The sequence below is a fragment of the Peromyscus maniculatus genome, chromosome 1 (assembly GCF_049852395.1).
Source record: "Peromyscus maniculatus bairdii isolate BWxNUB_F1_BW_parent chromosome 1, HU_Pman_BW_mat_3.1, whole genome shotgun sequence".
In the NCBI taxonomy this organism is placed as follows: Eukaryota; Metazoa; Chordata; class Mammalia; order Rodentia; family Cricetidae; genus Peromyscus; species Peromyscus maniculatus.
Window position 1 is genome coordinate 88545568 of NC_134852.1, and position 12650 is coordinate 88558217.

Genomic DNA, 12650 nt, shown 5'->3' on the forward strand with positions numbered 1-12650 from the left:
CTATCTTAGTCCATTTTGCTCTGCTGTGACAGACATTCACAAACTGAATCATTCATGAAGAACAGAAGGTGTTTTTGTTTGTTTTTTTAATGGTAGAGGCTGGGAAGCCCAGTTCAAAGTGAAGGGTCTCCTACCTGGTGGGAACTTTCTCACTTGTCATTTCAACTCAGACCAAAATCATGAAGCAAGGAAGGAATAATGCAGCAGTTTGGGGAGAAAGTTCTGTGGTAAAAGCATTGATCTACTTGAGACAGAACCCTCACGATCTGATCAGTTTCTAATGATACCATTCAACAAGGATGCACTGCAGATAACACTTTATTAACTATAGAAATTACCCAAACACAACCATAACAAGATATTTAATGGATACTTGAAGTGTCTCTGATTGTTTTAAAATTCTTCATTCTTTTGAATAATGCTGAAGTGAACATATTTCTTTCTTCTTCATTTTTTAAATGCTGTTTTCCTAAGGAAATTTCCCAAGAGGAAAAAAGAACTCATCATTTTTCTGATTTTTAAAATGCATTGGATTTTTGAAAAGTGGTAACAACAGGGGTCACCTGTATAGTGCGGGGCATATTTGTTTCCATTCAACTGCATTGTAAATTGGTGTCATCATTATTTTGTATTTTTTTTATTACAAGTGGAATGTGACCTTCATTTTGTTTCAGGAGTAATTCCCCGATCAAAATGTTCAGTTATCAGACTTACTCAAGTCTGTGAATTTATCTTCATATTAACTTCAGATTAGGTAGTGGCAGGGAGGAATGAATATTCATAGCTCATTGTCTGCTAGGCAATTTACTGGGGGTTTAACTCTGCTACATTTTAATCCTCACAGTAACATCTCATCTGAGACTCTTCTTGCTTATGGAATGTGACTGGTCTCACTGGTCTAGCAGGCACAAGAGACGAATTACAACTCAGAATTCTCTCTAGTGACAAATTCACTGGTACTGTTGGCTTGATTTCTAGATCATAGGCATTGGTCCTGATATGCAAAGGGGGCCATCAACTAGATAGTTGGGTTCTCTAGAAGGATGGACCAATACAAAGTATATACATTACAAGGGAGTATAGGTAGGCTTACATAATAAGGGCTGGATAGTCCAAGGCTGTCTACACACAGGAAAAGCTGAGATGCTGATAACTGTTCACTCCATATGACTGGATGCATAGCCAGTCTCATTCGGATATGGAAGGCCTGGAGGATTCCTGCCTAGAAAGCACCTGGTCCTTAGCCTACTTTAGAAGACTAAAGACCCGGGTTTTAATGACAGTGAAAGAGCAGCAGAAGACCCCAGAAACATAGAAGATGAACTCACCAGCAAGATGCAATTGGGATTTGAGGAATCTCATTGCTGTGGCTTCGTGGATGATTGTCCAAAGTATCTAATTAAAATGAAAGGTTCTTGTAGAGGCTTTTAGCTGCTTAACAAACAAACACCTCTGTAGTGTGGTACCTGAAGGCTCTGCAATTCCAGGTAACTGAAACATCTTTGCTTTTTCAACTCTACCTGGAGATCACTACCTGAACTCTGAAAAACCTTCACAAACCTGTAATTTATCAGATTTCTTTGATACATTCACGTCTCAGTTCTTACGTATGTTAATATTGTATTTCTCTCCTGCTGCCACAGTCAGAATGTCTGCTCTCATGACAAGGCACAGCTCTGAAAACCTCCTCCCTTTTTAGCCCCCGGGTAATTGTTATATTCACACTTTGGATGAAGAGCCTGCGATAAGGGTTTAATTCGGATTAATAGGATAATTACTATGTGACAAATGAATGCCAAATACTGTGAAGACTCACTTTGTGAGGGAGTTCTTGGTTTGACAAAGGTTGACTTTCAGGTGTGTTGCCTGGATTCTGAACCTCAGAAATATTTCCCAGGTTTCTGATGAAATTTTGGTTCAAGCATACAGTGCACCCTTGCTGTTTTTTCTGGGTATTTTTAAGAGCCAACTTTCACCTTTTTTCCATAGATTCATTTTTTTTTATCATTTCTCAGGCTTTGGAGAGGCATCTGTGTTGACCTTGCATGTACCCCCAAGTGCAGCCTTCAGAAAATGAAGAGAGAGACTTTCAAATCTACCAGAAGATGAGCACGCCCTGCCTCTGACAAGCAGTCTGTGTTCACCAGGGCATCCACCATGCACTGCTGCTGTGATTGTTTCTCTTTTTCATCCTTGTAAACTGTGAGCTCTTTCAACTGCCAGGGCATCACGTTAATGCTCTGAATGACAATAAGGGCAAAACATGCAGAACATGGCAAAGCCTTTGAGCTACCTCACTGTAGTAGGTATGATGCTAATATCTAGTAGACATGCTTCAGAGGAAGAAAAGACAACTCACTAAAGCAAGAAATCTGCCAAAGATTCTTGAAATAGTGAGTGTCAGAAGTTGAATTCGAGCTGGAAGTGGCCTTACTCTTGAGTCTGTTGTATTATGTATACTTAACAACTTCACCACCTAACCCATATGCAATACATATACATAGAAAATGGTAAGATTCATCAACAGTTGTCCTCTGCTAAGTATCATACTTAGCTAAGATATTTCTTAAAAATCCTGTGTGTGTGTATGTGTGTGTGTGTATGGGTGTGTGTGTGTGTGTGCGCGCACGCATGCGTGTGTCTTCCTATGTGTGAATAGAGAGGTAAACATGTCATATGGCTTGTGTGGAGGTCAGTGGACAACCTCGGGTGTTCGTTCTTAATCCCTCCTTGTTTGTGACAGGGCCTTTCAATATTTGCTACTGTGTACACCACACTAACTGGCCTGTGAACTTCTGAGGATTCTCCTGTCTTCAGTCTCTGCCTCCCACATTATGTGAGGAGTGCTGGGATCACAGATGTGAGCTACTGAACACAGCCATAAGAATGGTCTGAGAATTCAAACTCTAATCTGCGTACTTGCAAATACGGCGTACTTTATTCATTGAGCTCTCTCTCAGGCCATGGCTAATAACTTTGGTCATCATTCTCTTCTAGAATCTAAGCACTCTAAGTCCATCTACATGGGTTTTGCCATGAAGATAAGACAATAGTAGTGTCTGAGGACAGGGTAGGGAAGGCTGACTTTGCCTGCTATGGGACTAGATGGCATCTCAGGAAAGTGAAAACTGCTGCATATTTGAAGTATTCACTGCCCTTCTTGTTCCATTTCCCCTGATATGTTCTCCACATGCATTATATGAAACGCCTATTTTCCATCTACCTTCAATCTACCACCTGGAACTCCTGAGTACTCTGAAACACAGTGAATTCTTCCCATATGCCTCCCAATAAATGTGCTTCCCATACAGAGTGTCCAATGATCCCCTGCCTGTCATACACACTTTTTCATTCTTCCATGGCTAATGTGAAGAGCCATAGGTGGGATAACCCAGAGTGCTTCCTAGCCTCAGGTACACATTTCATTCCTTACTATATTATGACTTTCATCAATTGGCTTACTGCAACTGTGTGTTAGTTTGTCTATCTAAGAAAATAGAATAATACTAATGCTACCTGGTTTATTGCTCTGGAGGGGAGATAAAAGAATTAATGTATACATTAAAACTGAAATGGTTCCTGGATCATAACGAGAGTGCTACCTTCCTGTGATACTTCAGCATGCTTCTCTTAATGTATGTCAACTCCAGTTTCTCAGGTCAATTGCATTCTTAGTACACAGGCACTCTTTTCTGTCTTCCTTCTCACTCTCTCTTCAGCATCATCTTCTCTTTTCTGTTCTTTATACATTGCTAGGTTTCTTATTAGTTTGAAGCCACACAGAGATGTATATAGTGCTGTGTGTTACATACACACAGTCATACAGCCAGTGGAAAAACCAGAACTTCATTCAGTTTCTGTCAGTTTCATGGAATGTTTATTTTTTAACAGAACCCGTTAAATAGAGAGGCTGATAAATATAATCAACTAAATATTAATAATGTTTTTGCAAAAGAAAATAGATTTAAGGAAGCAAATTTGTTTGTAGGTGTGTGTGAGTGTGTGTGTGTGTGTGTGTGTGTGTGTGTGTGTGTGTGTGTGCGCGCGCGTGCGTGCGCACGCGCGTATGTCTGTGTCTGTATGTCTATGTTGCAAGGCTGATGTGTTCCCACACTGCAAATAAAAGTCAAATATGCGAAGTCTTCAGTAGATGACCTTGGGGAGAACACTAGATGTCTTCCCACTTTGACTGTTGTATTTGAGCATTAGGGACAAGTTGAGCTGCTTTACAAGAGTGTCTGAGACACTATTTTGTGGCAATTAAAGGACTAAAGTAGAATAATAGCAAGAAAGTTTAAAAAGTCAATTTGCATTCTTTTTACTCTTCTGAGTTTTAATTAGAAAGCTATCAGAACTATACCTTTCCTATAGAGTACACGTCCCTCTGAAAAAAGGACATCTCTCTGTGTGAGTGTGAGTGTGTATGTGTGTATGTGTGTATGTGTGTGTGTGTGTGTGCACATGTTTCTCTATATTCCTTATTTGTATTATATGACTGCTTTTATCTATGTTGAAACTCTGTAATTTGAAGTATTATAGTCACGTGGCACTAGGTGTCCTTTGGATTACTTAAATACATAACACCAACATTGATTGCAGATGAAGGCTCCAGTTGATGATGTTTCAAATGAAGAAATGTCAAAAAAGATGAAGCATAGAGGGGAAAATTATCAGGTGCCTCTTATAGACTGGTTATTAATTTTAGAATTTCTAGATGATTACCATAACATGAAATAATTAAATTGGTAGAAGACAGGAGCACATAATACAGTATTAAATGTGAGTTCTTGTATGAGTCTTTGTAAAAAGAAAAAATAACTCCTACTGAAAAAGAATGGACCATGGGTTATATCCTGATGCTAAAGATTTTCTAAAATCTTAATATCTAACCCAGTCAATGATTTCTCAATATTGTTCAAGGAGCTGTGCCTATAAGGATGGCAATAAAATGAAATCATACATAAGACTCCTTTGTTATTTTAAGCACCAACTTACTCTCAGACTCTAGTTGAGGTGATGTTCTGTCACCTGAGTCTAGGATCAGAGTACATGGCTTAATCTTAAATCAATCAATTGTAATATATCCATGTGCTGAAATAAAATTGTGACTCAAATACAATTAACTTTTCCTGAGGTCTTATAAAAGTGATGATAAATATTGCTATCTGACTTGAATGTCTATTTCAACTCTTACTATTGAAATAGCTTATATTTCTAACTTCAGAAGAATTTGTTTGAAAATGATACCCATCTAGAGGACACAAATCTAATGGAAAGCTTGAGAAAGCATCCCCTCAATTTGTAAAGTACAGCATTCTTTCATAAGAAGAGAGGGCAACTGAGAAAAACTGTATAACCCAGTGCACTGATATTATACAAAGGATGGACATGTCTCCCAAGTACAGCCAATGAAAAGCAATGTCATTCATGTTGGATGTTCTTGATATTTACTGCTGGCTTAAGGAGTCTTCAGAACTTCAGTATCCATGTTTCAAGCTGTAGGGATGAGACTAAACACAACAAACATGGCACTGATGTGATAGCTCTAATATTTCTTTCCATATGCCATTCTTCTGATCTTTCACCTGTAATACATGCATCTTCAAAGAATGTGTGGAAGGAATGGAAATCTAGAACATGACCTCAGCACCAGATATCTTCAGTGTATAGCTTTCCAGTGCCACTTTGAAGAAACACACACACACACACACATACACAAACAGACTCATACACAAACACATACTGCATACACATGCATATATTATTGTTCAGTTTGGGTATTTGGTATTTTATTTGTAATTATATGTATTAATAAACATAATTACTTGTAGAATGGCCATGTAACACTCTACACATATACTTGTCATTGTCGCTTGCAATCTATCATCTATTTGTCTACCTTTCTACTATCTATACATCTATCAATTAGCGATCACCTATCTTTCTCTCTTTGATCTATTTATTTATCCATTTTGCTTAATCTATAAAATATTGATAACATAAGTACTTAGTACCTGTTTTTAAGATGCAATTAAGTTGTTTATCTCTATGAATCCATGACTAATATTCAATAATTACTTAGTGTATAACACAGTGAACCAGAAGTAGACATTTCTATTTTTGCAGAAGTAAACTTGCCTAAATTACAGCTGCCTGTGGAGTTGGCAAGGGTGGAAGAAAAGACCAGGGGGAAATCTTGTGAAGAATTTTATTTCTATATTTAGCAGAAAATGCAACATGAAACTATAACAAGGAATATTGGCCTTCATAGATCAGGCATGATGTCCCACATAGGCATTTCTATTTGCAAGATAGTGGTTAGTGAAATGCAAAAGGTTCCAATGAATGGGATGCATGGTTGACATCATGAGTAGTCATTTGGTATGAAAGATGCATTTTTGTTCATATAATCTGGAATAATCCATAATTCATAGGGAAATTCAATTGTAGAGCTGTGAAGTCTGGAAAAGACTATTAGCAGAAGATATTTTTCTTATATTGATCTCCTTTCTGAAGCATATGTTTTTGAATCATCAGTTTCTCCAGGGTGAGTTATAAAGAATAAGGAAAGAATGGAGAGGGAAAGAATGGGGAGACATACAAAGAACAACAGAGAGTAAAAGATGAAATGAGATTAAAAAAGAGAAAGGCTGCTAGTAATTTTTGCTCACTATAGGAGACACCCGTGTCAGACAGTATATGTGAATAACTTTTTGTGTTTCATAGTGACAAGGTACTATTAGTTCCCATTATATAGAATAAATTACATCAATTTAATGATTTTATAGAATGGATGATTGCATTCTGCCAGTTATGGGACATGACTAGGCTTGTTCCCTTCTCTCTCTTTCAGAGCTTTCCACACAGCACTGCACACACAGTAACCTCAGATAGAGGTTATTGTAGATCCCTGGATTAAATGCATGTCATTCCCCAAATTCACACAGAAACCTATTCTACTGTCCCAATAGTAAGAAGAGGTTCATTTTGAGAACTGGGTAAGCCTTGGGATCCTTGCCTTCAAGATGGTATCATCTAGTCCTATAACAGAGCTGGAGGGGACTAGCATAGGTCATCTTTATCCTGTCCTTTCTTTCATGTTTGTTCCCTCTATAGGACAGTGCAACAAAGAACCATCTCAGCAGCAGAAATCAGAATCTCACCAGACACCAAATCTACTGGCTCTTTGACCTTGAGCTCCCCAAACTCTAGAACTGTGAGAAACAGATTTGTATTCTTAAGAATTAACTAGCCTATGACATCTTTTGAGAAGAGCACACATGGACTAAGACATAAAACTTTCCCAATCTGTATATAAAGAAAAGCTGATGAAGCATAATTCTGAACTGAAATATATAACCAACTCTCCCTTTCAGTGGTTTTTACTTTCTAAGGTTATATGATGTCAATTGTTGGACAATATTAAGTATAAAAGGAAACAAACTGTTCATAAAACTTAGAGTGAACAGCATTTGAATTTGTATGATTAGATTTTGCTCTGTCCAACTTTGTCCCATGTGGTGTGTGAAGCAGCCATTTTTTTCTAATCTATGGGCTACTTGCTTAATTACTTGGTAGCTGTTTTGGTGTCAGATGGACTTTCACAACATTTCAGAGCTTATATGCAAAGAACTCTGCATAATAGTTTATTGCTATGTCATATCTTACTATAGAGGCATTGCTTCAGCCGACATCATCACAAAAAGATATGGTGAAACCTCCATTGATATCCAAGGAAACTGATTCCAGGACTCCTTCAGATGCTAATTTCTGCTGGTGCTTAATTCCCTTGAATACAGTATGTATTATTTGCATATAAAGGTACTCCATTCTTTATTCATATATAAATCATGTCCATAAAACACTTACACAATATAAATACTCTTTATAATTTATCTATTATGCCTAATTCCTAAGTTAAAGTTTGTAATAAATATATGTACATTTTACTTAATTGCTATCTTTAGAGTCAGGCCTACACTGGGGAGTTTATAATATATTCCCTGTGTAGAGTGGGCACTACTCTGTAGAAAAGTAAACTTTTTTTTTTTTTTGGTTTTTTCGAGACAGGGTTTCTCTGTGTAGCTTTGCGCCTTTCCTGGGACTCACTTGGTAGCCCAGGCTGGCCTCGAACTCACAGAGATCCACCTGGCTCTGCCTCCCAAGTGCTGGGATTAAAGGCGTGCGCCACCACCGCCCGGCGAAAAGTAAACTTTATAACTGTTTTATACTTAAGGTTCCATCGAAATTAATTCCTTTTGGTTTTCCTTCGTTGGCTAACATTGGGATCCTGAAGGTCTGTGTGATTTTAATTGCTGAAAGCTCTGAATCAAGCTACTGTGGTGGCTCCTAGGAAGAATGGGCAACACTCTGCAAGTGGAGCTTGTGTTGTCTGTTCGTGAGATATTTGGAATACTTTACTATATGTGGTATTGATCCAGCTTGAAATCTTCATCCTCATCATATTCAAGCATCCGTGAAAAGATGACTAGTAACTGAAGATACTAGTTCCTTGGCACCACAAAAATTTGGAGACTCTTTCCAAAGTATCATTAGAGTTGATTATTCGTAGCAATGTAATGTGGGGCACATTATATTTCATGTTTACTAAAGAGTCAGTTGTTTTGTGAAGAAGAGCAGGATCTTGGTGATGCTCATATAGCTATACTATAGAGAGCCACCCCCTATACATTGGGACAGATCCAACTAGCAGCTGGTCCTGCCTCCACCCCATTCTCTTGCTAGACAAGTGTGATTGGATGAAAGCCATTGTTTGGTTTGACCATCTTTCCTACATCTGACATCCCTTCCATCATTCTCAATGCTTCAGTCACTCATTCATGCAGTCACCAAATGGACACTGAGTGACTATTGTGTCACAAAAACTGTTTTGCAAAAAGTATCACCATGAACCAAGAAGAAAAAGCAAATACAAATTACAAATGACACATTCTGGTGATGAAAACATTTATTGACATCAATAAACTATGCACCCTCATTCAGATGCTCATTCATACAGATTTTACAAACAATGACAAGCACACAGAGAGTTTCTCAGATGTTTCCAATCATGTTAGTATGCAAAGTTTGAGAAACTGAATAGAAATCTACAGCTATCTGTCTGGAATATTAAATTATGTTCATTTTCTCTCTTTTTTTTATTATCACGAAATTTTCTATTCCTTTTACATACCAACCACACATCCCCCTCTCCTCTCTCCTCCTTCCCCCCAGTCTTCTCCCCAACCAACCCCTGCCCAAATACCACCTTCTTCAAGGCAAGGTCTCCCATGAGGAATCAGCAGAGCCTCGTACATTCAGTTGAGGCAGGTGCAAGCCCCTCCTTCCTGCACCAAGGTTGCAGAAGGTGTCTCACCATAGGCACTGGGCTCCAAATAACTCATTCATGCATCAGGGATGGATCCCAATCCCACTGCCTAGAGGTCCCCTAAGCAGTTCAAGCTAAACAACTGTCTTGCCTATCCAGAGGGCCTAATCCAGTCCCATTGGGGCTCCACGGCTATTGGCTGGCCATCTCTGTATATTTTCCCATCATGATCTCAATGTCCCTTGCTCATAGAATCCCTCCTTTCTCTCATTGATTGGACTCCTGGAGCTCAGCCTGGCACCTGGCCATGGATCTCTGAATCTGCTTCCATCACTTACTGGATGAAGACTCTATGATGACAGTTAGGGTATTCACTAATATGATCACTGGAGTAGGCCAGTTTAGGCACCCTCTCAACTATTGCTAGTAGTCTAAGGTGGGGTCATCCTTGTGGATTCCTGGGAACTTTCCTAGCACCCTGTTTCTCCCTATTCCCATGATGTCTTCATTTATCATGGTATCTCTTTTGTTGCTCTCCCACTCTGTCCCTGTTTCAGCTCAAACCTCCTGTTGCCTTATGTTCTCATCCCCCATTTATTGCCTTCCATTACCCCTCCTTACCCCAAGTTTGCTCATGTGGATCTCATCTATTTTTCCTTTGCTGGGTGATCTATGTGTCCCTCTTAGGGTTCACCTTGTTAGCTAGCTTCTCTGGAGCTTTGGATTGTAGTCTGGTTATCCTTTGCTTACATCTAGTATCCACTTATGAGTGAGTACATACCATGTTTGTCCTTTTGAGTCTGGGTTACCTCACTCAGGATCATATTTTCCAATTCCACCTATTTGCCTGCAAATTTTATGATATCATTTTTTTTTTTTTTACCGCTGAGTAGAACTCCATTGTGTATATGTGCCACCACATCTTCTTTATCCATTCATCCATTGAGGGGCATCTAGGTTGTTTCCAGATTCTGGCTATTATGAATAATGCTTCTGTGAACATAATTGAGCATGTATCCTTATGGTATGATTGAGCATTCCTTGGGTATATGCCCAAGAGTGTTATAGCTGGGTCTTGAGGAAGATTGATTCCTAATTTTCTGAGAAACCACCATACTGATTTCCAAAGTGTCTGTACAAGTTTGCATTCCCACCAACAGTGGAGGAGTGTTCCCCTTGTTCTGCATCCTCTCCAACAAAATCTGTCATCAGTGATTTTTATCATAGCCATTCTGACAGGTGTAAGATGGTATCTCAGAGTCATTTTTATTTGCATTTCCCTGATGACTAAGGATGTTGAGCAATTGCTTAAAAGTCTTTCAGCCATTTGAGATTCTTTTGTTGAGAATTCTCTGTGTAGTTCTGTATCCCATTTTTTAAAAATTGGATTGTTAGGTATTTTGGTGTCTAGTTTCTTGAATTCTTTATATATTTTTGGATATCAGCCCTCTGTCAGATGTGGGGTTGGTGAAGATCTTTTCCCATTCTGTAGGCTGTTGTTTTTTCTTATTGACCATGTCCTTTGCCCTACAAAAGCTTCTCAGGTTCAAGAGGTCCAATTTATTAATTGTTGCTTTCAGTGTCTGTGCTACTGGTGTCATATTTAGGAAGTGGTCTCCTGTGCCAATTCTTTCCAGACTTCTTCCTACTTCCTCTTCTATCAAGTTCAGTGTAACTGGATTTATGTTGAGGTCTTTGATCTACTTGGACTTGAGTATTGTGCATGATGACAGATATGGATCTATTTACAATAGCTTACATGTTGACATCCAGTTATGCTAGCACCATTTGTGGAAGATGCTTTCTTTTTTCCATTGTACAGTTTTGGCTTCTTTGTCAAAAATCAGGTGTTCATACATGTGCAGATTAATGTCATAGTCTTCAGTTTTATTCCATCTTTTCTCCTTGTTTATAATCTAAAAATTTGGAAGATAAAAAATGAACACATGTGGTAAAAACAACTTTTACTTTAGTATTTGAAAAGAATTTTTTATTATGTTTTTCAACTTTTTAGTATTTCTTGTGCAAAAATGTAACTAGATAGATGAATATATAAAGATATACAGAAACAGAAATAACAAATACACGGTTTCATGGGATCTAACCCCTCTGGCTTCTGTGTTCACCCATATACACGTGGTATACACTTATACACAAATGCATATACATAAATCTTAAAAATCTTATAAAATACAACTTTCAAGTACCATTATTATGTGAGACTTCCCTCAGTCCATCCTGTTGTTGGGAATGTGTTTCTAAAAAAATTTTATTATAAGTAGCACTTATATATTGGTCATCGGTTGTTAAAATCATGCTGGGAACATATCAGTAAACTGTTGTTAAAATCATGCTGGCAACAAACCACTACCAAACCCATTAGCTTGAAATATCAATATTTCTATTCGTGGGTCTTCTGTTTGGTGATGGCAACTCTAGCTCCCTTTACAGTTCTTCAATTTAGTTTCTCCATGTGACTCTAGCCTTCTGGCCATCACAGTGTGAGGGATATGTCATTTCTATGAAAACAATGACAGGACAATATCTGCTATAACCCATTTCAAGCCTTTGTTGACACTGCAAACCTTATGAATCATAAGGTTTGTTTATAGTGCATCACACAGCCAGTCTGGAATAACTCTACAACTCTGCAAAGAAATTCCAAAGAAATACTATCAAAAGCATGTGTAAAAGAGGAAAGAGGATATGGGACAAGAGTGACATTTATCATGGCCTCAGAAGATCCTACTTTGCTTCCTAATGAACACCACCAACAGGAATTGAGACACATACTTGACATTTGTCTTTCAGGACTACTCAAAGTGACCCCTGGGCCAAGGCACCGCCAGCACGATCACCAGCATTGTAAATTCAAAGATATTTGGGATTGGAAAGAAGAGATCAGCCTTAACTTAGTAGCTTTACTCTTGAGATATTTGTCTCACCCATCATTATACTTTGGCTTCCTTAATTATTTTATCAGCTGTCATAATACATCATGGTGCTTTCATCTTTACAGGGAACAGGTTTCTTGAGACTTTTCAGAATGATGAGCTGGTTAAAATTTGCAATGACTAGCAATGGCATAATGGATGGTGCAATGTTTTACTTAGTACATACTAAGAATACTAGACCAATAGTTTTGAAACTGGAACATACCTGGTAGAATTTTGGACTTTGCTTAGAGAACACATATATCTGAGCTGAAATCAAGCTCTCTGAGTCTACTTTCAAAGAACTCTCTCCAGGCAGAGTTGTTACTGCTTTTAAGCTGGCTGTACATTAAAAAATACGTGAAAAGGTTTTAAAATGCCAAAGCTTG